General features: G+C 37.6%; 1 protein-coding gene across 1 annotated transcript in view; it reads right to left on the bottom strand.

Annotated features, from left to right (window-relative positions):
- GFRAL (GDNF family receptor alpha like) overlaps positions 1-25,122 on the bottom strand; it is a 68,300-nt gene that overhangs the window by 3,080 nt on the left and 40,098 nt on the right.

Below are 25,122 nucleotides of genomic sequence, written 5' to 3'. Positions count from 1 at the left end.
AAGGATCATACATGGTTTTTACCCCATGAATTACAGTTTGATTATATTTTAAGCAGTTATGTAGTTCTATGACACTATTTTAATAAATAAGAGGTTATTTTTCTTACATTTTAAGAGTTTACTTTTCCCCTGTTAATCAGATAATTTCCTCATAGAAATTATTTTGCAAACCATGTTTACCTAAAAATAACTCAGAAAAGGAGGGTGAGAATGGCTGAACAACTAGAAGAGTGTAGTCAATGTCACTGAATCATACGTGTAGAAATGGTTGAATTGCTGTATGTTGTGCTACGCATATTCTCTACAGCGACCAAATAAAATTTTAAAAAATTGAATTTTGTGAGATAATTTATTGCATCTTTATATAGAAAGACTAAGGGATAAAAAGACAGGAATTTTAGGCTACCACTTGGAATATTGAAAAAGATTCATTCTTTGCAAGAATGATTATTTTGGTATGAATGGAAGAATTGTGCTATTTCAACTAAAACCCTTCATAATAGTGTCCCTTCATTTTGGAAGAATTCATTTTAACCAAGTTGAGCATACAGATTTTTTTGTTAAATAAAATGGGACACCAAAATATATATTTAAATAAATTCAGAATATGCAGGATAATTTTTTGCTTCTTTTTAAATTCTACGGTGTTTGGCAAACTTTCAGGCAGACTCATAATCTAGATTTAAATGTATATAATATACATGGCAAATTAATTATTTGAATGATGCTATAGTTTTCCTTTATGAAATTCTATCCCTAAGTACATTTGGTCTAGTTAGGTATCGCTATTCATCTTTGATAAGAAAAAGATATTATTTTGGCAAATTAGGCTATCTTTTAGATATATGACTACCAAAAGTAATTGTTAAACAGTCACCTAGAAGGTTTCAAAAGAATTGCCTTATTCACTAAATTTCACTCACATGGAACTCATTAGCAAAGTTATAATAGATCAATGGCAGAAATGCTAGCTAATGATCCCAGTGAAAATTTTAATGTTTCTAGGAATCACTCCACAATCTTAAATATTACACCCTAGGAGGATACCAAATATCAGTTAGAGAGATTAATGTTAGTAAGGATTTCTTGGCTACTGAAGCCCATTGGAGATTCTTCCCTGCCTTTTATAAACAGTGAGGTTTACTGTGTTTTATAACCACGAAATTAAAGTCGGCAGAGTTGATAGCTAACCTCAGTCCCACACCATCTGGTATATTTATAGATAAACACTGTCAATGACTTGTTTATCTTAACCCATACCCTAGAGGAATTAAACGCTATTATGAACTATAAAATCCCTGTGCATTTGATGGGAAATCAAGATTAATTTCAACCTTGCATTAGGAACAAATTTAAATAGTGTTCTCTCCAAATAAGCTCCAGAGATGTGATCATTTATAGTTTTATTTTCCTCCAAAATTCTCGTGCAGCGGTGTCTCAGAGCTGATGGAGACTTCAACCATCCTTTGTACAATTTATATGAAATAATAAATGCATTATAAAAAGTACTGTAGATCAGATACAAGTCAAGTGATTTAAAAAATAAACGTAAGAACCGTTTGATATCAAAGTTAAACATTTTCACAGAGCTCACATTTGTAAACCTTCATTTCTTTTAGTACTTATTGAAATATAAGTTATAAAGCTCTGCTTGGGGAAAAAAATGGATGAAGTGAACTTTTTCATAGAACATGAGTGGTTCAAAACAATATATTTCGTAGCTGTTTTTTGAAATGTTAATTCAGCAGATGGCATAGTTTTTTTTTTTTTTTGTCTTCTGTCAGCTTTAAACAAAGAAATGACAATATTTTCACACTCTTACCAAGAACGAAAATTCAAGGATGACTTTCTTGCATGTCTGAAGGTTGGCACTATTTATCAGCCTTAATATACTAAATTTCAAATTTGTCCAAAATTGTCTTATCTGAAGCATGCTCATTCCCAAATTGGAAATGAGTTTGGAATTATTTCACTTAATGAGCACATGATTTCATACATTAATGGCCACAGTATAAGCACATATAACGAGGACATAACACCACTGCTGCAAAAATGTACGGTGTAAAAACTAAACCAAGTAAATAACATGCTTGTCCCAAACAGTCATAATATGCATCATGGCATATTCACATCTTTATTTCACCTAAAGTAGGCTACTTGCTTTCTTCCAGAAGAGCTACATAGACTAGAAAACCACATCTTTGATTTATCTTCTAACACTATGGCTAAACACATCAACAAGTAAGTATGCTCTCAAGAACATTTGCTATAATCTCTTGGCATGAGCTTAAAATCTTAGTGTGAATAACTGTATTGACAAGCTTGGCAACTTCCCTTTGGCCCTTGGTGGAGTGACAGTGTGTTGTTCACACTTCTAGTGGATTTGTTTAGTGACTATACACCCAAAAAAATAAAATAAACAAACCTGTTGTTGTAGGGTCAATTTCAACTCATAGTGACCCTCTAGGACAGAGTAGAACTGTCCCATAGGGTTTCCAAGGAGTGCCTGGTGGATTCAAAATGCTCAACTTTTGGTTAGCAGCCATATCACTTAACCACTGGTGGGTATCAACTGTACTACCAAAATATCTCAAATGTTCTACCATTTCCCTTTATAGCATCTGCAAATAATGAAATAGTCATTGAAGTAGCAGTTGAAATACAAATTATGCTATTTTTGATAACTATTACACTAGATTAGATCAACCTATTACTGCTATGGAGGGTGGAGTCCCTGGACAGTGCAAATGGTTAGCACACTTGGCTGCTAACTGAAAGTTTGAAGGCTCCAGTTCACCCAAAGGCACCTCAGAAGAAAGGCCTGATAATCTACTTCCAAAAAAAAAAAAAAAATCACGCATGGAAAACCCTATGGAGCACCGTTCTATCCTGACACACATGGGGTAGGCATCAGTCAGAGTCAATGACAACTGGTTTGGTTGGGATTTGGTATTAGAAGGTGTCATGGAATGAATTATGTCTTCCCAAAAAATGTGTGTATCAATTTTGCTGGGCCTTGATTCCCAGTATTATGTGATTTTCCTGTATGTTGTAAACCCTGCCCCTATGATGTTAATGAGGGAGGATGGGCAGCAGTTGTGTTAGTGAGGCAGGACTCAATCTACAAGATTGGATTGTATCTTGAGGCAATCTCTTGCGATATAAAAATAAAGCGAGCAGAGAGACGGGAGGACCTCAGCCTTGAAGAAAGCAGAACCAAGAGCAGAGTGCGTCCTTTGGGCCCGGGTCCCTGTGCAGAGAAGCTCCTCAACCAGGCAAACATTGAGGATGAGGACCTTCCTCCAGAGCCAACAGAGAGAGATAGCCTTCCCCTGGAGCCGACACCCTGAATTTGGACTTTCAGCCTACTTTACTGTGAGGAAATAAATTTCTCTTCGTTAAAGCCACCCATTTGTGATATTTCTATTACAGCAGCACTAGATGACTAAGACAGAAGGCAATGATTTTAAATGTTGAAATTAAAAAAAAAAAAAATGTTGGCTGTAGCTTGAGGTTCATACAAAACAACTTACAAAGACATAGATTGAAAATAGGAATATTCATGGGTCAATGGGTATGTATCTATAATACAGGTAGCCCCTATTTACAACATATTCAAGTTATGATGAGCCACACTTGATTTTCTTTTTTTTGGTACATTTTATTGTAATAAGTACTACATACTTATTACATCTTCTGCATCTTATTGTAGTAATATCTACTAAATACAATGGTGCAGCAGGTAATTTGCTGATGTTATCGTTCTTAGATGCTCACTTGCAGATGTTAGATGCTATGATTTACTGATCAAAACACTGCCAGAGAGCAGACTATGGCCTAGTCTACAATGAAGTTTGTGTCAGTGTCAGTGCAGGGAGTTTTGAGGGATAGAAAGTTGGCCAATGTTCAACTCTAACAACACACGACAATTGAACTGTGCATATGCCCAATAGCCTTTATAGCTCTGACTTCACTGTTATGACACTGACAAATATAGCTCAGATTTATAAAGATACTGATAAGAAAAGGCAATAATAATGAAAACTAAAAAAAAAAAAAAAAGATATATTCAACTTACTTCAGAACCAACTTATGACAGAGTTGTCAGAATGGAACCCGGTCATAAATCGAGAACTACCTGTACTCAGGTAGGTACGTATAATAGGATTACAAAATTGAATGGGACCTCTTCGGATTAATGAGTTCAAACTTATAGTCCAATGATCCATTCTGCCTCATTTTTGACAGCCATTCCCATTCCAAGAACAAGGCATTTAAAGCCTTCTATTCTGGAGCCCTGGAGGCGCAATTGTTAAACGCTCGGCTGCAAACTGAAAGGTTCAAACCCAGCAGCTGTTCTGTGGGAGAAAAGTCTTGGGTATCTGCTCCACTAATGATTTCAGCCTAGGAAACAGTATGGGGCAGTTCTACTCTGTCCTATGAGGTCACTATAAGTGGAAATTGACTCAACAGCAAACAGCAACGACAGTATTCTTCTACTATCATTGATGGCTAGTTCTAGTTAATAGAATGCATTTTTCCGGTCTTTTATCAGCTCAGGATGACAAATCTATTTTCTTTTATTGGTATTGTTGCCTAGCTCTCTAACTGATGGGTGTATATGTGGAGGGTTGGAGGGAAGGAGAGAGAGAAAGAGAGAGCACTTGGACTATGTAGAGCAGTGTTTTACAAACTTAAATACAAATCTGTTTCTCTTGTCAAAATAAAGGTCTGATTCAGTAGGTCTGGGATGAGGGCAGAGATATTGAATTCCTTACAACCTCCCCAAGCAATGCAAGTAATGCTGCTCCTGCCAGTAGAATATATATATGTAAATTATATACATATAATTTATATACATATACATAATCATATATAAAACAATATGTGTGTGTGTATATATATATATATAAAATATTGGAAACCCTGGTGGCATAGTGGCTAACTGCTACAGCTGCTTACCAAAGGGTTGGCAGTCTGAATCTGCCAAGTGCTCCTTAGAAACTCTACGGGGCAGCTCTACTCTGTCCTGTAGGGCTGCTATGAGTCAGAATCAACTGAATGGCAACAGGTTTTTATATATATTTTATATATACAGCACATATATTATTTATATATATAATATATGTATTTATGTTCTATTTATACATATACATACATATATACATAGATATAACATATATATATACATACATACATATAGATATATATATATACCATGTTTGTTTGCCAGCTGCTTCCTTACCCCACGAGGTATTTTCTTAGGTGCTTTATGCTAATTTTTTTTCGCAGCAACATGTTCAGAAGAATTGGCATAGCAGCACTTGCTGCTTTTGAGGGTGCCTTACAGGGAGCGGGGGGGAGCAGCCTGCAAACAAACGAAAGCACTTATTTGCCTGAAACAGGCATATACATATTTATTTTTATATTTATATAAATTCCACTGAAATTATTCTTTCTTTGTACCCTAAAGCCTACTTGGCCATTTCAATTTAGTCTTCTTTGCAAACTCCTCTTACTAACACTGACCTCTAAATGCTGGAGTGTTACAAGATTCGATCCTACCCAACCCCTTATAATCTAATCAAGTGATTTCAACTTTTCCACTAGTTTAAGTGAATTATAGATTTGTATCCAGCTGCCTTCTTGATATCCTCGCTTGAATGTCTCACAGCCATCTTAAATTTAGGTAGTCACGAACTGAATTTAGATTTCTTCTTTTTAGAGACCCTGAGTGGCACAAACTGTTAAATGCGTGGTTACTAACCAAAAGGTTGGTGGTACAAATCCAGCCAGAAGCACCTTGAAAGAGAGCCTGGCAAGATCACAGCTATTGAAAACCCTATGGAGCGCAGTTGTATTCTGAAACACATTGGGTTGCCATGAGTCAGTTCACTCCATGGCAACTTTTTTTTTTGTATTAAACCAGTTTCTTTGATAATGTTTCTCATCTCAGCAGATAATACTCCCTATTTATATAATTCAAATAATCTGGAAATTTTCCTTAACTTTTTCATTTCCCTCAATCATGTACCCCATTAACCAGTTAGTCCTGTTGATTTTACCTAAAACTGTATCTTAATTTATTTTCTTTTCTATCACCGTTGCCACAAAACTAGCTAAAGACATCACCATGCTCTGTCTGGATTGTTTTAATAAATATTACCAGTATTTCCAATTTATCTTCTTATTTCTCCTCCTGCCTCTCTCCAATTGACAGCAACTAGAGTGACCTATTAAAAACACAAATAAAATCACGCGCCAACCCTACTTAAAATTGACAAATGGCTTCTCATCAAACTTAAACAAATACCTAAACCCTGATCTGGAAGACCCTGCATGATCTAAGCCCTACCAAGTTCTCCAATCAGAATTTACCCTTACTCTCCTCTTTGCTCACTTTATTTCAGCTACTATGACGCTTTTTCCTTCCTTCCTTTCTTTTTTCCTTCCTTCCTTTCTTTTTTCCTTCCTCCCTTCCTTCTCCCTCTCTTCCTCCATGTCCCTTTCCCCCTTCTTTCCTTCCTCTCCTCCTTCTTCTCCTTTCTTCTTCCTCTTTCTCTTCCTCCTCCTTATCTTTCTTCTTCTTCCTCTTCCTCCTCTTCATCTTCTTCTTCTCCTCTCTCTCTCTCTCAGTTTATCAAAAACACCAAGTTCTTTATTGCTGGAAAGTTTGGGATTTGCTATTGTCCTTTCCTGGGATGGACTCCTTCTTTTTCTTCAGCTGTCAGCTTAAAGATCTCTTCCTTAGAAAGATCTTTCTAGGCCACCCTACTGAAGTAAAATCCTCTCCCATTTTCTATCTCAGAAATCTGATTTTAGGAGAATATAGTAAGCTTAGTTTATCAGAAGAAGCAGAATTTTCTAAAGTGTTTTCATGAAACACTAGCTTTGCAGATACTGATTTGTATTCTAGGTGTCCTTGGAAATCAGACTGGGTAGTTTATATGTGGGAAGGATAAAAGCAGGAGTAATGGAGAGCAATGCATATCTATGCACACAGAAATGACATAATCAAGGAGGGTTTGAAGACTGGTCTATTTATGGTATATGTTTTGGTAAGATCCTAGACATTGAGCATCTATCTAGAAAATACGGTAGTTATTTGTGTTAAGCAAATAAAATAAAACATTAATAAATAATTTTGGTGGTACAAACAGTTAAGCCCTTGACTACTAGCCATAAGTTTGGTGGTTCGAACCCACCCAGAGGTATCTCAGAAGACAGGTCTGGTGATCTGCTTCTAAAAGGTCACAGCCTTGAAAACCCTATGAAACCGTTCTACTCTGCACACATGGGGTTACATTACTAAATTTATTTTCTCCAAAGGATATCTCTAAGACTCCATGAAAAAAAAATTTTTAAAACATGGATATGTATGATTTATAGATAAGAATTTACATATTTGGGGCAGACATAAGATGTTGGTTGAGGATTCTTGTTTTTACTTAATCAGTGGTAAGTGAATGAATATCCTACTAACGATATTTTGGATCCGTGAATGTAGACACTAATTTATAATTCTGGCTTATATTAAGCACAGGTGTGTACAAGCACCTGATCCCCACAATTTCATCTATTCTCTATCCTTGGGAGTGATGCAAATTTTTCACCCTGTTTTGAGAGTGGGTTGGGAGATGCCTGACCTCCCCAGTGCTACTCCTATTACCCCTGAGGGAGGTTAGTGTTATGCAACATTAATCCCACTTTTTAATTGCCAGTTTATCTTCCATTCCTCAATTTCTCAGCATGTCCACATGGATATGGAGAATTTAGAGACTGATGTCCAGTTGGGGACTCATTTTAGTAGAAACAGAAAGAGCCCATGGATCATTTATTCTTGATCATCTATTAATGTCCACAGGACCATGTGTCAGGGACCACCATATTTGAACCCAAGCACAATTCATCCATTTAAGTAATTACTTCCTACTTCAAAATCAGCACCATGATGATCCACAAGGGGATATAATGGTGGGATAATATATGATATTGCTCTCATGAAGCTCTCAATCTAGTTCTGGAGAAGGGGAATAATGTGAATAAAGTAAGATGAGAGTCGACAAGGTAAATCAGGAGACAGATACACATTTAAGGGATGGTGGGAAATATGACTGATTTATATTCTTGTGTCTTTGGAAAATGGACAGAGTGGTTTAGATGTGGGAAGGATGAAAGCAGGGCAATAATGAGCACTGGATGTATTTGCACAGACACATGACATGATCAAAGTAGGTTATGAAGATTGGTCTAGTCATGGTATACAGGATGATTTGGTGGGTGAGATCCTAGACACAGAAAATCTGACTAAAAGCTACAGTGGCAATTTAGTCATGAGAAGATGAGAACTGAAGGTGGAATGGAGAAGAGAGAAAGCATAAGAATATATTTAAAACAAAGAGATTTTCATGAGAAAGCAGAATGGAGCAGAGTATAGAAGCACAGCTTTAGGTAAGGTGGAGATTCATAACTAGGTCTGTTGTTTTAAGCAACTTATTTAACATCTCTGAGAATTTATTTCCTCATCTTTAAAATGGGATCTATAATGCCTACCACAAAATTCAATGTTAATATTAATACCATTTTTACACGTTTCTCATGTGTAAAAATGGTATTACCATAGATTGTTTTATTTTTCATAATAATTCACTCTTCTTTCCCTGTTAAGAATTATACATCTACCCATTGACATGTGTCTTACACTGCCACCTTCTGTGAGAGGAGTATGCTTGCTGACCCCTGACATTGAGTTTGGCCACAAGTTTTGCTTTAGCAAAAAATGTGAACAGAAATGATGTATGGTATATCCAAGCAGAAGCTTGAGAGTAATTATGTTGTTTGTTTTAGTCCCTTTTGCCATGAGACTGGCATATTCTAAATGTGGGCTGTACCTTTAACCTAGAAATGGGAAGGATAGACCAGAAGACAACACAAAGCTATCCATATGTAGCATGACCTGAAAGTTAATGTTTGTTGTTATAAGTCACTGAAATTTGGAGATTATATGTTACTGTATAACCTAGCAAAAGTTGACCAATTCAAGGGTAATAATATACCACAAATGAAAATTACAGACAAATGGTAGGTGCTTAATACATTTTAGCTCCTTATTTTTCCTCTCCTCCCATACATCTGTCAGTTAGATTGCAGGTGGAGAGAGAAAAAAAGTGAAATAAGGTTAAAAAAAATTGAGAGACAAGGATAGAAGACTTGGAGAAATGTGGGTAGAGCACTGAGGAATAGTTTCTACCTGGAGGATAGGAATAGTTCTCCCCTGAATTATTTCCTTTTAAAATATTGGGCAGTGGGACATACATTCATTGCTGCCTCTATCATACATCAGTGAAAAGTCCAAATTCACCTTATTCTCAGAAATCAGTCTGAGATGCAAGATCGCTATCTATCTCTACTGGGATTTAAGTTACACTGCAAGTAATTATGGCCACGTTATTTTTATTTATTAGCATCTTCAAGGTTGCATCACAGTACAAGATGTTAGCTATAAATGTGGATTTTCCAGTTGTTTTTTTTCACATTATATAAACTCACACACACGTAATGATAATTAGAAATTTTTTAAAAAACAGACTATTAGTAGATCTAGATAATAGAGCATAAACCAAAAAAGTCCCTTGCCATCAAGTCGATTCCAGCTCATAAGAACCCTATAGGACAGAGTAGAACTGCCTCATAGGGTTCCAAAGGAGTGGCTGGTGGGTTGAACTGCCAACCTTTTGGTTAGCAGCCAAGCTGCTAACCACCATGCAACCAAGCCTCCTAGTGAAGGGTAATATAACATAGTGGAAAGAGGCCAGTCTTTGTCTTCAAGCCATGAGTTCAAATTTGTGCTCTAGAATTTTCTAAATGCATGTTCTAGACTATTTTTTTTTTAAACTCTTTTTTGTGTCAGTTTTCTCATCTGTTAAAGGGGGCACGATAACATATGTTTACTAAGTTAAATACATATTTATTAGAAAAGTATGTTTTAATTATGCTTGTATATGAGTATTACCTATGAGCATTAAAAATGAAAGATTCCTGGGCCCAATCACTGTAGATTTGATTCAGTCAGACAAAGAAGAAGCAGGGATAGAGCACTGGATGTTCATATTCTCAAAAAAAAAAAAAAAAAAAAAACTCTGTAAATACTTTCAATGCACAGTCAGGATGGAGAACTATTGATAGAGAGTGGCGAAAATTTAATTTTGGAGGTAAAAGAGAGAAATTAGATATACTAGGCTAGTGGAATGTTGTTGTTGGGTGTTGAGTCTGACTCATAGTGATGCCATGTGCCATGTGGCAGAGTAGAAATGCCCCAGAGGGTTTTCTTGGCTGTAATCTTGATGGAAGCAGATTACCACATTGCCAGGTCTTTCTTTCGCAGAGCGACTTAGTAGGTTCAAACTGCCAGCCTTTTGGTTAGCAGCTGAATGCTTAACTCTTGTGTCACCAAAGCTAGTGGAATAGTAGTTCTTAATGAGGAGGGAGAGAGAGAATAGGGGAAGTAGGTTTGGTTGATAAAGGCCTTTGGAAAAAAAACAGTAATTAGTGGAGAGGAATCAGATATTCAGATCGGTAACTTCTAAACTAATTTTATCAATTGAAAAAATTTATTTGTATCTACATGAGCTATTGCCAGCTCAAAAATACCCTTTCAACTACCTGAGAATAATAAAAGAAGAAGAACAACAACAATTAAAAGCAACAATATTTCCATCATGGAGGAGGAATGCTGCAATAGAAATCTGGGTCAAAGAATAATGAGAGAAATTGACTGGATGGAAGCAGCCGTGTAGAAGTGTTGGAAAGCACTATTAGGGCTGTGGACATGTGCTTAGTGTACATTTTCAAGTAATAACTACCATATGTACTTTAAACAGAATGCCATTGTAAGTTTTAGGATGTCTTTTACACTAAAAAGAGTGTCTAGAGATGCAGGTACTGAATCATGGCTGGCCTGGACATTTAGACTATCAATAATGGCATCTCCCTACTCCAACCCCAGTGACACTCAGAGCCATGTATCCCTAAGATAAGTTTCTCTTTGCCAAAAGCCTGCAATCTGATTTATGTGGCCACCTTCCTTTAAGATTGCCTCTACTCCCAACTAAAGTATATATACAATGAGGAACCAGTGGGCTGTGATGGATATATTTTCATAACTGAGTGAGTTGTTTTAAAAGATCCTGTCACATGCCTGGAGACAAATGAGTGTCTGGCTACCTTACTCTGGTGCTTAGGCAATAGTAGAACATCAGTCTCAGAGTGATGGCAAACGAAGCATGTTGGTAGTTGGGAAAACACAGTCTCCAGCCTCAGTGGTAACCAGTAGAAGTCATTCCACCCTAAGCCAAGGCTGGCACAAAAGGCCCTGTGCTATGAAGTGGCTTTCATCCATTCTACCTTATTTTTTGAGAAGTAATTTGTTTACTGCAATTTTTACCTACAAAGCCCCAAATAAATGCTTTCCAAAGAGCAATGGGTGAGATGAATAAAAATTATGCTGTGTCCAGTTTCATAGTTCACTAGGCATCAACGTGATATTAGAACATCCTTGCAACTTTGAGATTAAGAGAATATTTGCTATGTTTGCAGTGCTGCAAAAGATTTTCTTGAACCCAAGATAAGACCTTAGTAGATGATTTGAGAAAATGTGATACTAATGGAAGATGAATTATGGCCATCATCAATGGATTCTTAACAAATCTCTACTCATTGCTCACCTGTCTCATCTAAGGGATAGTCTAATGACCAAATATTCTTTTTTTTTTTTTTAAGGCATCCGCCTTTAAAATGATATCCCAGCATGTAGGTGCCAGGGAAGTAACTATTAAGTGCCCACATATGGTGTTTTATGGAAATACATCTGATTCTATTATATTGTTGTCAAAGGATACTTGGCTCTTTAAGCCAGGAATACACATGCTCATAATAAATGATTTTTATGACTTCACATACACAATCACGATGCACAGAAAGTATAAAGGCAAGATTGCTTATTTTATGCAGCTTTGGCACTAACTCCATCCACAATTACAGGCAACGAGAGGATTGTATAAAGCCAATGAAAGCATAAGGGTGGAAATGGAAAAGATAACACCATGCTTTCACATACTGAAGCCTGTTATTGTTCAAATTGTAACAATACTGTTTTGTTGTTTTATTTCCTTCCATGATCTTAAATGTTCTTTTCTTCTCTAGTGGTGCCAAAATATGAGTCGTCTCACTCATCAATGACAACTCTTTAATCTTGCCTTTTTGGCTCAGCACAAACAACAAAGGTAGCCATGGATGATTTACATAATGTTTCATGCTCAGTGGCAGACTTTTTCCCCTCCCTTAACAACACCTAAGCCTTTAAGGGTAGAGTTGGGAGAAAGCGAAGTTAGGAGACAGCTGTTCTCCTGTTGTTTCTGCTGAGGGTTAGTACACTTCAGTATTTCCAGATTAGAGCTGTGTGAAGCATTTTCTACAAAATAAGAAGCCAAGCCAAATTTTCTGGGTTTCAGGTCTTCAGACAAAATTTAAAGCAGCTGGATATTATTGGGAACTTTTGTGTGCAAGTAAACCTAGTGGTGAAACTAAAGCCAAAGTTTGTCTCCTGTTGGAACAGGCTGTATCTTTAGGGGCTATTCCCCCATATCTCCTCCATTAGGAGAGTTTTGAATTTTGAAAGGTCATGAGATAAAACATGCCAGATAATCCCTTAGGGTATCTATTTGGAACCTTAGCCAATGTAGGTGGAAGGTGGAACGGGCTGGAACCAGACTGGATGCCTCTTTCAGTCGAATCTTCAGAGAGATGAAAAGAACCTGGATTTCTCTCTGCAGTCTGATTTCAAATTACCCAAGTTAAAATGGATGATGATTCCCTACACACATACATACAAAAACAAAAGCCAACAGATAGGCAAGCACACTCACTTACACATACACACGTGCACGCACAGATTATAGTGCTTGGCCAAAGTGGCAAACAATAGCCAACTTACTGGCTTTGTAGTTGGCAAAATCCCACTATCATGTTTTGAGTGTGCCTTAAGTGGAAAATGTTTTAAAGCATACAGAATTTAAGAGATTTTAACACATAAGTAGTAGAGGCAAAGAAACATGCCCTATTACTGTTGTTTATGGAGTCTGGTACTCATTATTTATTAAGCTATTTAGAATTTGGAAAACAAAGTAAGGAAAGGCAATCCAACGCTAGAGAATACTTTTTTATTCTAAATCTCAATTTAGGTCTCTGAAAGAATGAGCATTTTCTAAGGGCATAGAAAAAAAAATGATATAATCTTTCCTAAAAATTTAGTTTAATCAGAGGAAGGAAAAGGTCTTGGTGGATGTTTTGTATTTTTGGCATTAAAAAAAAAAATCATTCCAAAGATGGCCCAATGCAAAGGCAATGTGGAGGTTTGCTCAAAATGTACTATCCTCAAACACAGTCTCAGTCACATAATCCGAGAATATTTGAGCACATCTAACATCAGAGAAGAATTACCTGGGTGGCGTAAATGGTTAAGCATTCAATTACTAACTGAAAAGTTGGTGGTTCAAATTCACCCAGAGGAGCCTCAGAAGAGGAACCTCCTGGCAACCTACTTCTGGTGGATCACAGCCATTGAAACCCCTTTGGAAGTACAGTTCTACTACGAAACAAATGGCGTTGGAGTAAGTCAGAATCCACTTGATGGTAACTGGTTTTTTTTTTTAATATGAGAGATCAACTATTTCTGTTAAACGAATATCAAAATTTTATATGTGAGAAACCATCAGGTCTAGGGAGAAAGTAACTAGGCTACTATTTTTTGTATTATGATGTCTTGCCTCCTATCAAACACATTTTTCATGGAATTCCTTGTCATATGCGCACGTGCTCTCTGAGATGTAGCACTTCTAATCAATTGGAAATCACGAATTTCACATCATTGGATGAGAGGAGTATATCATGGTGGTTAAGATTACAGCTTCTGTTCCCAGACTGCCTAGTTTAAATTCTGACTCTATTGCCATCTAATTATTAACCTCCAGGTGCTGCCTTTTACTTTTGGGTAAAATAAAGAGCACCTTCTTTGTATGTTGCTTGTGAAAATTAAATTAATTAAGAAATGTAAAATGTGTAGAACAGTCCCAGTGACGTAATAAGCACTCAGTTACGTCATAACACCCTGAATAAACAAAAGTTAAGTAAGCTAGGATTCATAGCCAAAGTGTAGTTTTAAATGCAAGCACCTATCTTCAGGTGTTTCTTACATCTCCATTGTAAGGGTATTCGAACTTATGTAGCTTCAGTTTTCTCCTTGTCGTGATTTCACAATGCTGAGTTGAGTTGGCAAGCAAATCCATGAAAATTACCCTTGCGGTTTGTCAAATGGTAAGATCGTTTTCCAAAGTTTGCCCAGATCCCGATTCTATTACTATTAATGCAATGTTTTAAAGACCTGCTTCTGACCCTTAGTCATCCACTCTTTCCATGGGCGATAGGGTGCTTGAAGACCGCCAGCCTCCTACTGTAATGACACCAGTCATTACTTTCCTTTCAGGAGTGATGTCAGATGCGAAGACAGTGCACAGGTGAACCCTAGCCTATAGGCTCCGCTCCTATTCTAAAGACTGGTGGTATATTCCACAATAGACCCAGGTACACCATCAGAGAGCTGCTGGAGCATTCCACGCAGTCTAACTTGGTAACCAATCTTTCTTACTTGCTGCTATCCTTGGAAGATTAGGCAAATAAGATTTTTCTATCTTCAGTGTTCCAACACAGATGCCAACTGCCAGAACCAAAGTTTCCTCTAGAGTTACAAACGTTGGCATGGGGACGTGACTTACTCAAATACATCCAGTGTTCATCTCAAATATTTGAAAAAATAGCCCTCTCTAGCTAATCTTTTCTTGACCTTTGTTCTTCTTCACCTCTAAGCCTCATTTCACTCAGTGTGGACCACACGTTATGATGCTACTTTCTGAACGTTGTTGCCTTGTGTGCTGAAACACAAATGATGACACCATTCTGTGTTTTCTGACTCTTTTCTCCATCAGAGCAGTGATTATCACAATGAGGACAGTGAAATTGGGGGGGTGGGGGTGAATGAGAATTCTTCCAGTGACCCATGCTTACTTGTTCACATTTATTACATACAATTTTAGTACTAATATACATCTGGGATATATTAGTAATTTATTTATAATTAATAAACAACAGGAATCATGTTAAACCAAACCAAACCAGCTGCCATCAAGTCAATTTCGAGCCATCAAGTCAATTTCGAGTCATACTGCCCTTTAATTAAAACCAGTGTCTCACTTTCTGTTTCGTCTAGGAGGTTTTATAGTATGAGGGTAAATGAGAGGTGGTGAGAGCTTTTACTTCACTGACTTGGTAAGGAAGTTGAAAAGCATTTAAGAGTCATGCTACCAAGGATAGTATCATGAAACAACCAATGCTAAAGCAGCTTCTATGGGGTACAATACTCTATGCTTACACCGAGGATTCAAGTAAAAAGAATGTTGTCAGATATGTTTGATTTTCAGGCAAGAATCAATTAGTTAAGTGTTAAGCCATTGGTTCTCAAGTATGATCCTTGGACCAGTGCTAACAACATCATCTGGGAACTTGTTAAAAATGCAAACACCCAAGTTCCTTCTCGGATCTGCTGAATTAGAAACTGTGGAGGTGAAAACCCCACAGCTCTGTGTTTCAGCAAGCCCTCCAGGTGATTCGAATACAGTTAAAATTTAAGAAACACCCTTCTAGCTACTAAGGAGCCCTGATGGCACAGTGGGTAAAGCAATCAACCCCTACCTGAAAGTTTGACCACTTGAAACCACTGGTGGCTTTGCAGGAGAAAGACGTGGCAGTCTGCTTTCTTAAAAATTTCTAGCCTTGGAAACCCTGTGGGGTCACTATGAGTCAGAATTGACTCAGAGGCAGTGGATTTGGTTTGGTTTTAGTTTCTAGCTACTATCTCAAGAAGATATTTAGGAAGTTATAAGGATATCTGCTTTAATAGTTTAATGGAACTGTGACACCCAGTGCCCATGAAAAACAGATTGCTAGATTGACACAAGGCATCAGATTAGATTGGTCTATTACTTAGTACCAGACAGGTTAATACACACACACACACACACACACACACACACATTTACGTATAAGGATCATCTATGTCCTTGTTATTCAAAGGGTGATTCCCTGGATCAACAATTTCAGCATCAACTTGGAGTTTGTTAGAAACATGAATCTCATGTCCTACCCCAGACCTACTGAATCCGAATCTGAATTTTAACCAGACCCCTAGTGATTCTTATGGACCTAAAAGTTTGAGACTAATTGCTCTGGTTCATTAACATCCCTAAAATCATTCATAGACAACATCATATTTAAAAAGTCACTTATCCTGAGAAAATAGGACACTTCACATCTTCCAGAAATGATTGGCAGTCTTCCCACAATACCTGGGTGACATCGTAAGGATTGTTAAAAAATTGCTGGTTTACATGATTTTCCAAATCCCTCAAAATTTATAGTAAGAGTAAATATTTGCTGAGTTTTATGTGCCAGCCCATCTTTACTGATATAATCTTTGCACTCAATTTTCGGGATAGGTATGATTATTGGAACTTCCATTTTGTAAACAAAAAAATTGTGGCAAAAAGAGGATGAGTAACTTGCTCATGGCTCCTTATCTTATAAAGGATGGAAACATTATTTGAACCCAGACATATGATGCTATATTGCCTCTTTAAGACTGTTCTCTAATGAGATCCATTAACCCTGGTGGTGCGACAGTTAAGCGCTCAGCTGCTAACTGAAATGTCTGTGGTTCTAACTCACCAGTGGCTCTGTGGAAGAAAAGACCTGGCGATCTTCTCCCGTAAAGATTACAGCCCAGGAAACCCTACAAGTCAGCTCTATTCTGTCATATAGGGCTGCTCTGAGTCGGAATCGACTCCGTGGCACACAATAATAACAACACTCCCAAGCCTGATATTTGACTATTAGAGGCATTAGAGGCTGCTGAACAGGGTTTGTAATCAAAATTCAAGAGCGGGGCTGAGGAAGAAAAGGGATAGAAGGAGATGAAGAGGCTGTGCTAATATTTTAAGGTTGAAAGCCAATAAAGTTCAAATACCCTTATTTATCCCTGAGATTGAAACCCAAAGAAAGATTCAGAATTCCATGTCTACAAGTTACATAGCATAAAAGCCACATGTTACAGAATTTGCCATAAATCTGTATTTTTGCATTGGGTGGTGAGTAAACTCAACTTAGAGAAATGGTTTGTTTGTTTTTATTATTCCTTTTATTGCTAACTTAAAACACACAGGCCTGTTCTCTGAAGAATTCAAAAGAGTTTGCAAATAATGAAAAACAAAATCCTAGAGGAATAATCACTGATTTCTAAAAGGAAAAACATACACGTACAAGTGAGTGTCTATGAATTTGATGGGCTAGAAATTTACCATGGAGCCACTTTAATCCAGAAAATAGAAAATACTGAACTGTTTAGAACCTGTGACATAAATATGAATACAGAGTAGAGAAATTATATTTAATGTTCCTTGGAAAACCAAAAGACTTTTTTTAACACCTGGACTGAATTTGAAGGAAACTGGATTTGAATTAGGGTTTTGTGTTGAAACCAAGAAAAAGTCAGTGGTTTTGGCTAGGTGAAGTGATTTATTTCAAGCCAAAAGTTAACATAAAGCCCCTGGAATATTAGCTTCTATGAATTGGCTACAAGAGAAGGTGGTGTGTGTGTGTGTGCACAAGCGAGTCAGGGAGAGAGGATTTTGCAATGGAAACATCTTTCACAACTGACTTAGTTCACTGTTCTATTTATACTCTTTAATCTCTCTCTTTCAGACAGCCAGTGATCAGATGACAATAAAAACAAAAACCAAAAATGTAGAAAAGTGAGTTTGGGCTTGAATTAATCAATTTTCACAACCTTTATTATTTTTTTTATTTTGCTAAAGAATCAGAATCGACTCAATGGCAACGGGTTTTGTTTTTTTTGTTGTTTATTTTGTTAAAAAATAACTATAAAATTCTATGCAGTTTAGAAGAAATATATAAAACTACATGTTATGCACATCCTGTATGTATATATATGTGTACATGTGTGTGAGTGTGTGTTTAAAGAACTTTCTGTAAGATATTCAGTAATGGAATGTTATTTTTAGATCCACACCTTCACTGGGAATAGAGAGATGAAATGTAAGGCGAGATGAAATGTAGCCAATTAATTAATCTATCCATTAAATGCAGGCAAGTGAGATGAATAAAACAGTCTTATTAGAAATCTTGATGCCTAAGATGAGAAGTCAGTAGACAGATGGGGGAGACACAGGGCTACAGAAAAAGAAAGCAAGTGGTTGAAATAGGTACTAATCAGAAGGGCTGTTTTCATAAGCTTCTAAAAAGACTATACATATTTTTAGGAACTTTTATATTAATATTTATATTAATATTTCATTAAAGCCAGATGGTTTCCCAACTCTATTGGGAGCATTCTCTGTCATACCAACAGACAGAGCTAACCATATCATAGTTCGTTAGAGGGGATGTACCCATTTAAAAACAAAACTGTGTTATGATCAACTGCTTATTTACAGCCTTGCCATCGCCCAAGGATCAACTGTGAAAGAGTTTCCTACTACTCAGAGTTTTTGAAAGTAGATCTGAAAGAGGAAAATCATTGGAAAAATATAAGGAGCTTCAAAGGTTTTCATTAAAGTGTGCAGTAGCAATCTGGTCTTGTTAATTCCTGATCGTCTTTGCTCAACTATTTGCATTGAAAATCTCAGCTTAAGTGGGAATATAAAGGATGGGAGCTCTTTATAAGGAGATTATACTATTAGGAGAATTGTAATAAGAGGAAGAAAACTAATGGTATTTAGCAGACAGGGCTGCCATAGCAACATTACAGACATTGGTTCATTCATTCATTCACTATTTATTGAGTGCCTAATGTGTACCAACAGTTGTTTAAGACACTGCAAGCATTCTTGAGAGCTGGATGACATTGGTCTTGCCTTGCTGAGCACAGACATTTTTCATTCCCTGTGAGGTGTGAGCAAAAAAAAGGCTCTGGAACCTATGGCTGGTGACTGGGTTTTTCCCACTGGTGGATTAAGCAGTGGTTCACAAACTTGGTTGAAAATCAGAACCACCTGGGTGTTTTTTTTTTTTTTTTTTTTTTAGTGCAGATATCTGAGCTCTACCCTATATTTACTGAATTAGAATTTCTGGGGTTAGGGCAAAATATCTATATTTGAAACAAATTCTCTAGGTATTCCTAGAATTAGCAGGTTTGAGAGTCATGAATTCATTGTCCATATCCTCAATAGATTGGTCTGTCTTTTTGTAACCATCAGGTTCTTCATTAATAATGGGAAGATTGTTCCCAGTAGGGTTGTAGAACTGGCTGGCTTTAGAAACATTAACATAGAAACTCCTAAAAATGTGTATAATCTTTGAAAACATCAGAAAAAGAAGCTCGATGGCCTAGTCCTGAAGGCTAAAACGAAAACAATGTCCTTTTTAAACAACGGGGTAATTAAAATGTATAGGCTATTTCCTATAGAGTTGCTATGAGTCAGAATCGACTCGACAGCAATGGGTGATTTACTACATAACATACTTCGTTTTACGTACTTTGCACATGTTATCAGGAGGGACCAGTCCCTGGAGAAGGACATCATGCTTGATAAAGTGGAAAGTCAGTGAAAAAGAGAAAGACCGTCAATGAGCTGACACAATGGCTGCAACGATGGACTCAAACATAGCAACAATTGTGAGGATGGCACAGGACCAGGCAGAGTTTCATTCTGTTGTACATGGGGTCACTATGAGTTGGAACCAGCTCGATAGCACCTAACAATAACTTTTTTTTTTAGGCATTTTATGCACTTTGGCTCATTTAAGTTCTCTGGATGATATTTGGGGTTTCTGACAAGCCCTAATAGGAAAGTTACAGTAGAGACACCTCAGATTCTGGAGTAAGGCCATGTCATGTACAGTGGAAGACTACTTGCCATGCGAAATATTGCTCCTGGCATGCTATCGGATATCATCAGATACATTTGCAGAAGGTTGAGCGCAATCTATTGATTGTAAATGGACGATTGTAAATGGTAAACTGCTAAACTACCAAAAAATAAAACAAAACCCTCGCTGTTCAGTTGATTCCGACTCATAGAGACCCTACAGAACAGAGTAGAACTGCACCATAGCATTTCCAAAGAGCAGCTGGTGGATTTGAACTGCTCCATATGGTTTCAAATGCTTTTGGTTAGCAGCCAAGCTCTTAACCACTGTACTAGCTATAAATCCTCTGAAAAATGGCACCAAAGGATGGTGGTGAAGGGAAATCGTCCCAACAGGGAAAGTAAAGGCAATGCTCTTGGTTTTCACTTTGTACGATGAAAGAAGCAGCTAGAATTAAGACTTCTGGGTAGTGGTAAATTATTTGGCTGATTAGTCATTGGGGCGGAGGAACAAAATTAAAAGGCTTTGTCACGAGACCAGAAGAACTGCATGATTTCTATCTACCATTACTGAACTCTTTGATCAAAGATTCTGTAGCTGAATCCTGATCAAAAGGGGGAAAATATAGAACAAAAATTCAAATTACCACAGAATCCAGACTTTCTGGAGCCATAGAGGCTGGATGAATCCTGAAACTATTTTCCTGAGATAATCTTTAAATCTGAAACCAAAAATATCCCCTGAAGTCTTCTTAAAACCAAACCATAGTTTAGCTTTAGTAGTAACGCTTGTCTGCCTTGAGCATTGTGCTATTTTAAGAACTATCTATATAAGATCAAATCGACAACAGCAACTTGAAAGATTAGGTAGAGAATTTAGGGGGCAGTGAGTTTATGCTCATGGGAGAGGAAAAATTGGTAAAAGAAGAATGAGAAAGGTCACACAACTTGAAGAACTTAATCAATGTCACTGAATTGTGCATGTAGAAATTGTTGAAATGGTGTATGTTTTGCTGTGTATATTTTTAGCAACAGCAACAAAAAATAAAATAAATTAATAATAAAAAAAGATCATGGACATGGAAATCAGGAGAAGAAACATGTGGAAGCACTCATGATAATGGCACATGGTCTTTTTTATCTCAGGTAAACGACTACCAGAGAGTATCCACCACAGATGAGGTCCTCAACAATCAGGTAGACTACTGATCTACCCAGGGGAGGTCACCCAGGCTCTTTCTTCAGCCACCACATGTTTGTGCAATTGGCACAAGAGAGTAACTATGGCAGCAGGAATGGAGGCTATGCATGGGCCCAACACAATGGCTGCCCTCTCCCTAAGGCTGGTCTAGGTTCTACCAGTACTGAATGCCTAACTTCCCAGCAGCAACAGAGACATATACTGACCCCTCAGTATGACAGGTTGGTGGCAGATTGATTATACAATAACCCTTTTATCTTGAAAGAGGCAATGATTCCTCTTTACTGGAATTTATACCTATTCTGAATACAGATTTCCCTTCCTTGCTGGCACCACCATCAAAATGCTTGCCAGAATGTCTGCTCTATCTTTGTGCAGATGCAACCTGAGAGTGTTCATCTTAGACTTCACACTATATCCCTCATTCTTCCTTCCCCAGTGCTTCTCTCCACTGAAGCGTGAAATGTATATGGGACTCCACTCAGCATTTGTACACACACTCTCTGGAAGTTCCAGGGAATTAAGGCCCACAGGGTCACCAGTGAGCAGTGGGAAACAGGATTCAGGAGGTGGTTCATACTATGACTAGAGTCATAGTATGAATTGATTACTCTTGAATGCATTGTACAGAGTTTTTGCAATAAGTATATGAGCTCAGGCAGAAACTGGCTGATTTTCAAGCAGAGATTAAGAGGCATTAAAATAAGGACTTTACAACACTGAAAAAACTGACTCCTTCTGGATCTCAAATAGTAAGAGATAAAGCTGAAAAAGAACTTGAGTGGTAAAAGTGCAGAATTTCTGAATTAAACAAACGGACTCAGCTATGCAACAAAGATCAGATTAAGGGTGTAACCTTGCCTCTCAAATCTATTGTTCGGATTAGTTTAAAACAAATCATTAAACTAGACAGGGATGAGAGTCAGGAAGCAAAGAAATAAGGCAGACTTGGAAACAAGTTGAGAATCTTTTTTAATGAACTGTCTGAAAGTAAATAGATTAGAGACCTAACACATTTTTAATGAATTATATTCTCAAAGAAGTCACCAACCTGTCTGCACTAAGTCTGTGACAGTTAAGCGTTAAAACTACCCTTGAACTCTCAAACTGTGTTAGCAAGATATGGTCTATGATAGTTCCATGCACCCCAAGGAGAACACGCTCCCCGAAATCTACTTCAAATGTAGTAGTGAAGGAAACTGGATAAGAAAGAAATTTCCAGACGGCAAAATAAGGGACATAGGAGATAATGCATAAGGGGATTCTTCCTAGATATCCGATTTAGGATCTAGTTAAGGAAGTCTACAGAACCAGTTTATTTCATGTTTCAATCATTAATGGATGTTTGGAGCTGTTTCTTCTCATTTTGAGAGGCAGCTCTTCCCCGCTCATATTTTGAGTGCCTTCCAACCTGAGGGGCTCATCTTCCAGCACTATTTCAGACAATGTTCCCCTGCTATTCATAAGGTTTTTGCTGACCAATTTTTTCAGAAGTAGACTTCCAGGTCCTTCTTTGTAGTCTGTACTGTTCTGGAAACTCCACTGAAGCCTGTCCATCATGGCTGACCCTGCTGGTATTTGGAATAAGCATGGCATAATTTGCGGCATCACAGCAACACACAAGCCACCACAGTATGAAAAACTGACAAGTGGTGGAGTGAATGGATTACACCTCAACATGAGGAAAACAAAATTCCTCACAAATGGACCAATAAACAACATCACGATAAACGGAGAAAATACTGAAATTGTCACCTAGTTCATTTTACTTGGATCCAAAATCAACACTCATGGAAGCAGCAGTCAAGAAATCAAGAGTATCGTGTTGGAAAAGTCTGCTGCAAAAGACCTTTTTAAGTGTTAAAGAGCAAAGATATCACTTTAATGACTAAGACGTAATTGACCCAAGCCTTGGTATTTTCAATTGCCTCGTATACATGCAAAAACTGGGCAATGAATAAGGAAGACTGAAGAATCATTGATGCCTTTAAATTCTGGTGTTGGGGAAGAATACTAAATACACCATGGACTGCCAGAAGAATGAACAAATCTGTCTTTGGAAAAAGCAGAGCCAGAGTGCTCCTTAGAAGTGAGGATGGTGAGAATTTATCTCACATACTTTGGACATATTATCAGGAGGGACTAGTCCCTGGAGAAGGACATCATACTTGGTGATGCAGAGGGTCAGAGAAAAGGAAGACCCTGGATGAGATGGATTAACGCAATGGCTGCAATGATGAGCTCAAGCATAGCAATGATTGTGAAGATGGCACAGGACCAGGCAGTGTTTTGTTCTGTTGTACCTAGGGTCACTCTGAGTCAGAATTGACTCTACAGCACTGAATAACAACAGCACAATACCAGAGAGTTTCACAGTGCTAACCCTTCAGGATTTCATTACTGTGTGCTATGGTTCTCCCATTATTCACTATTTCAAATAGCAGCTTTCATTGAGATCATGCCATCCCTCTACCACATATTAGAAGATATTTAATATTTATTGTAAGTGTTAGATATTGGCAGGAGGACAGGAGAAAAAGGAAACGGGAGAAAAAACAAAACTATGATAATTGAAGAGCATATAATCATCTACATAAATCTGTTGCTGTCGAGTCGATTCTGATTCATAGTGACCTTATAGGACAGAATAGAATTACTCCATAGGGTTTCCAAGACTGTTAATCTTTATGGAAGCAAACGGCCACATCTTTCTCCCATAGATTGGCTGATGGGTTTGAACTGCCAACCCTTTGGTTAGCAGCCAAGTGCTTAATTATGCACCACTAGGGCTCCTAATCATTTATATCCCCAAAAACAAAACCAAACCCAGTGTCGTCCAGTGGGTTCTAACTCATAGCGACCCTATAGGACAGAGTAGAACTATCCCATAGAGTTTCCAAGGAGCACCTGGAGGATGTGAACTGCTGACCCTTTGGTTAGCAGCCGTAGCACGTAACCACTATACCACCAGGTTTCCATCATCTATATAGGATGCCCGAAATAATTCAATGACTTGCTAGAATTTATAAGAGAACTTTACAACATTGCTGCATACAAATCCATGTATAAAAATTGATCACCTGTCTGTACTCCAAATATAAAGGGTTAAAAACATAATCTTAAAAAATATCATTTACCATAGCAATTGTAATACTTAGTAATACCTAGAAATAATTCTCACCAAAACTGTGTAAGACTATTATTGAGAAATTACTTCTACAGAGAATAATAATAAAACTTTATTGAAAAAGATCAAAGGAAATCTACGTCCATAGACTGGAAGACTCCCTATCAGAAAATGCAAATTGTCCAGCAACGGTCTCAAGGCAAGGCCTCTGAAGTGGGCTGATGGGGCCCAGGGCACCAGGAGGCAGGGAGCAGGCAGCTGAGAACTCCTCCTGTCCCAGGAAGTGGCAAGTGGCAGAAGGTAGCATTGCCAAAGAGCTAAGGTCCTTGCTCATGTTCTATGGGACATCACTTAAAAAGTACAAATTCAAAGATAAAATTATTAAGAATTTCAAGACAGTGACTGCAGATCATTAAATCCCAAGCACAGAGCCCTTCTGAGTGCAGAGCCCTGTTCAACTTAATTGACTAGCTCCCATGAAGTTGGCCCTGCTTACACCCAGATCCTGCCTCCAGATAATGTAATTTAATTGGTTTAGGGTATAGCCTGGACATCAAGGTTGTTTGATCTCTCGGGTGATGCTCACACCCAGTTATGACTGAGAACCAACTCCCTAAGAGAATATCATGCATGTGCTTACCAGGAGAAATGTACTAGAATGTTCATGCAACACTTTTTGTAATAACAACAAAAAAAAAAAGTGAAAAAAACTAAGATTCACCAGAAGTATAATGAATAAATACACTTGAAGATATTTTCATGCAGTGGATTATTGCATAGTAGTAAAAAGGAATGAGTGCCAG

Source organism: Elephas maximus, chromosome 1, assembly GCF_024166365.1.
Source record: "Elephas maximus indicus isolate mEleMax1 chromosome 1, mEleMax1 primary haplotype, whole genome shotgun sequence".
NCBI lineage: Eukaryota > Metazoa > Chordata > Mammalia > Proboscidea > Elephantidae > Elephas > Elephas maximus.
The sequence above is the reverse complement of the archived record's forward strand: the minus strand, read 5'-3'. Positions and strand labels throughout refer to the sequence as shown.